Genomic DNA, 4,862 nt, shown 5'->3' on the forward strand with positions numbered 1-4,862 from the left:
TCTTTTTCTTTAACCTTTGGCTTTTTAATTACTAGAGGCCTGGTGCACGAAAATCATGCACTCAGGCGGGAGTGTCCCTCAGCCTGGCCTGTGCCCTCTCATAGTCTGGGAGCCCTCAAGGGATGTCTGACTGATGGGGGAGCAGGCCTAAGCCATCAGTCAGACATCCTTAGCACTAATGCAGAGGCGGGAGAGGCTCCCGCCACCACTGCTGCAGCTCCTGCATTGACGTCTGCCTCCTGGTGGTCAGTGTGCATCATAGCAACTGGTTGTTCTGCCGTTCAGTCAATTTGCATATTAGCATTTTATTATATAGGATGTGACTTGATGTGGGCTCTTTGGGTTCATATTGTTTTACCTACTCTTTTTTGATTTATTTTTTTCTCACCATTTTTTCTGTCCTTAAAAAAGTTTTTTTATTTTTCTCTCTCCCCCATTTGTAGCTGAGTCACCAAGTGACTGTAGTTTTGTTCTCATTAGGGTTCTTTGGCCTCAAAGAAAAGGGTTTTCTGGGATGCAGAAAAGTGTTCCATGTGAGACCACCTGAATATGCCTGGTTTCTTGTACATACAACTTAATATTTAATTCTCAAAACATCTGCATGTGATGGGGACCCCTGAGCCAGTTTTATATGTGAGAAATCTAATACTTAGAGATGTTAAGTCACCCATTCAGCATCCGATGGCCAATTTTAGCCATTTCACTCAATCACCTCTTCTGATATTAATATTCTGTTTAATTAAATTCTAATTTGGAGCGGGGGAAGGCTGGCCATTTTTTTCACATCCATTGTCCCAACCTGGCTAGTCTGAAAAAGAAAGCTCTGTTCCTCATTAGGGAAGATCTGTGAAGTCCAGCTCAGCAGCAACGTTATAACACAGGCAAAGAAAAAAAAAAAACAGGAGAGAAGGGGAAACCACAGAACACTCTTGGAGAGCCACAAATGGCCTCCAGGCTCATCTCCTGAGTTAGAAATTAGGTCTTGGCTTTTATAACCTGGGCTCCAGGTTTGGGGTTCATCTCTGCCACTGAAATCCCATGTGACCTTGGTAAGTCCCTTTCCAGATCTGGGTCTTGGGTTTCCCTTCTACTAGTCAACCCATCACTTGAGTTTTGTAGCAACTGTATTTTTCATGTCATGGTTCTAACTGGTTCTTATTTATATCTACTTGTTTTTGTTTTATAACCTCCTATTCTTCTTTTATGGCTATTATTCCATCCTTTATATTTTTGAGTAATCTATTTTTGCACTAGATTTTAATATTGTACAGTATTCTCTATTTCCTCTGGTATCAGTTCTTCAAGTTGGGGAGTTTGTGGGAGCTTCATAAAGTAGTTGTGAATTTTTCATCTCTTTGAGAGTCTTCTGAGAGTGTGTGCTCTTGACCTCACATATTAGGTGGCACTGCACTTCCATGGGTGGGGCACCTTGCCACTGGGCACATCTGCTTTGGTTCTGCTTCCTTATCACCTTCCTGTCTTTGTTAAGTGTTTGGGGAGGAGGGAGGCAGTTTCAATGTGTATTTGATCCACCACCTTCAAAGGAAATCCAGTTTTGTCATCTATAAACTGACACTGTTGTGTTGGGTGGTCTCTGAGGGTTCTCACAAAAATTCTCAACACAAATAACCACAGGGGTATGGTCACAGAGGTCTAGTGAGAGACGGTTCTAATACCACCACCAACTATAAAAATAGCTGTGTGGGCCATTTTCTATTATTATTACCGTCTCTTCACATATCTGATCTTATTTGTTCTTGACATCACCAATGGTGCTACTATTATCCTTGTCTTACCGATAACACACCGGAAGCCCAAGCACACTCAGCTGGAAAGGAGGATTTGAACCCATTTAGAGCAGGACTAAGCTCTTACCTCTCTTCACCCATTGCATCATCCCAGCAGCTTGGGTGCTTGTGTCAGCCCTGATCCATTATTATTAGTGCCGTTTCTGGACACTTTTTTCCTCTGTTTACTTAGAGGTATTCAATACTGTGTCCCCAGCCCCAGCCAGCCAGGTGGCTCAGCTGGTTGGATTATCGTTCAGTACACAAAAAGATGAAAAGCGTTGCAAGTTCCATTCCCAGTCAGGGCACATACTAGTACCTAAGGGTATGCAAGGTGGCCGATCAATGTGTCTCTCTCTCTCTCTCTCTCTCTCTCTCTCTCTCTCTCTCTCTCTCATCAATAAACATCAATAAACATATAAACATATACTCAGGTGAGGATTTAAGCAACAACAAAAAAGACTGTGTCCTTTGGCTCAGTGGATAGAGCATTAGCTCACAGACTGAAGGATCCTGGGTTCAACTCCAGTCAAGGGCACTTGCCTCAGTTGCAGGCTTGATCCCCGGCCCTGGTTGGGGCATGTGCAGGAGGCAAACAATCGATGTGTCTCTCTCACAATGATGTTTCTCTCTTTCTGCCTCTCCCACTCCCTTCTACTCTCTCTAAAAAAATCAATGGGAAAAAAATGTCTTTTGGTGAGGATTAACAACAACAACAACAACAACAACAACAACAAAAGACTGTGTCCTCAGTGTAAGAAGTGGGAAAAGTGTGTTAGAAAAGGTGTGGGTTCTGGAGTCTGGCTGTGCTAATGCAGGCAAGTCACTTGACCTCTCAGAGCCTTAGTTTGTGGTGAGTGCAAACGGTGACATTGCTTGTGCCTGACACAGAGCAGGGGCTCCCTAAGCTTTCCTTGGAGGAAAGCAGACTACTAGTAGAGTAGTGATGGGGGATCATGAGCATTGATGCGTCAAGTTCCAAAAGTGTTTTCGGGGCCAGAGGGAGGAGAAGGTGTTCATGGGCACAAAGAGAGAATGAATTCCAACATGGAAAGGCTCCGTGAAGTTGGATATTAGCTCCATTCCAGGAAGGCTTTCTTGACCTTGACAGCTTACCCAGCCTCACAGGGCTGACTTCAGAGTGAATGAGCTCCCTACCATGCAGAGGAACCAAGCAGAGCTTTGATGGCCACTGGTCAGGGAGGCTGCAGAGGCTGATTGGGCTGATGGGGCTAGTTTGACTGGGCCATCTTTGAGGGATACCCTTTATCTGTTTCCTCACCCACTGGACGCTGTTTCACAAGGAGCGTTCCCTATCTCACCGCCCCCCATTAGCACGGCCTTTCTGTGACCACAGGAAGGCCCAGCCCAACCCTCACTGCGTCTTCTCTAAATAAACTCGGGCAGCTGAGCTATCTACTTCGCCATCTCCCTAGAGGTGTAGGAGGTGGTGGTTAGGGGACCTCTGGCCAAGCCACAGAGAGGAGTGACTCAAGCAGAGAGACAGCCTGTCCCTCCTCTATCTGACCATCTCCCCATGCACGGACTTCTTCCTTGGGCAACTGCTGGTTTTGAATTGGCTTAACAGAACCCTGTTCTGTGTCTCCCTCCCTTTCCAACCCATCTGGACCCTGGTCCAGTCATCTCTGGGCTTGTCTGCACCCTATATGTCTTCTAAAGGCAGGTTGGTGCTTCCCCAGGGCCCTGACACGTGTCTTTGACCTCCATGCTGATGCACATCAACTCCTGGGCTCTGGTCAGCATCCTTGAAGTTAGAATGGTGGTCAGAACCCTGTCTGAGGGCCCCCCAGGACAGGGCCAGGAGGGTGACAGGAGGATGCTGTGGCTACTGGGAGAAGGGTGCTGAGTGAGAGATGGTCTGGGGATTTATTTTGGCTGGGGCTTAGATGAGCTGTGAGGGTGGTGAAAGACCCAGGCTCAGCCCCCGAAGGAAGAGAGAACCCATTCAGGCTTATTGCACTCCATTCTCAGGGTCCTGCCCTTGAGCATTACTTTATCTGCTCATTTGTTCCTTCACTCACATTTCAATCATCCTTTTTTATAAAAATTAAATTTATCGGGGTAAAAATGGTTGGGGTGACATTTTTATTCAAATACTTGTGCATTCATTGGTTCATGCAAAAACTATTCATGCACTCATTGGCTCATCCAAAAATATTCATGCATTCATTGGTTCATTCTAAAAAACATTCACGCATTCATGCACTGGTTTGTCAAAAAAACACACATTCATGTAGTATCTTCCTTACTTGTTTATTTTCATCCTCTGTGGGAAGATGGGTGTGAATTGAGCAATGCTTTTAGGAATCTAAGAGATTCACACTTTCATAAGCCTATGCCAGAATTCTAGGGTTGCAATCTGTGTGTGTTTGGGGGGGAGGGGGGGATCCTCTCACATGACTATGAGTTTTCAAGGGGGTCCAGGCATGGGTACTGTTTTCCACATGGCGACACCATTTTTCATTGCCACCAACAGTTCACAAGTGTTCTAATCTCTCCACATCCTGTCCAACACTTGCTGTCTTCTGATAGTAGCATCAGGTTTGTTGTGAGGTGGTATCTCATTGTAGTTTAGAATTGCATTTCCCTAATGATTAGTGGTGTCGAACATTTTTCCATTGTCTTACTGGCCATGTGTAAATCTTCTTTGATAAAATGTCTCATCAAGTCCTCTGCCCACTTTTGAATCAGGTTTTTATTGTTTTTGTTGAGTTTTAGGAGTTTTCTATGTATTCTGGATGTTAATCCCTTATGTGATTTGCAAATATTTTCTCCTATTCTGTGGGTCGTCTTTTTACTTTGTGAATAGTATCTTTGATGTACAAAATTAAAAAATGTTTATGATGTCATATTTGTGTATTTTTCTTTGTTACCTGTAGGCACAATATTATTTCTTTAAAAACAAATCTGTCAGTGAATGAATAGAACGTTAGATGGATGGATGAATGAGTGGATGGTAGACAGATGATTGTACGAATGGAGGGGGGATAGGTGGATATTTGAATGAGTGTATGGAGAGATAAATAAGATGGTGGGTGGGTGGTAAATGGACAA

The sequence above is a fragment of the Myotis lucifugus genome, unplaced genomic scaffold, assembly GCF_000147115.1.
Source record: "Myotis lucifugus unplaced genomic scaffold, Myoluc2.0 scaffold_1197, whole genome shotgun sequence".
NCBI classification, from domain to species: Eukaryota; Metazoa; Chordata; class Mammalia; order Chiroptera; family Vespertilionidae; genus Myotis; species Myotis lucifugus.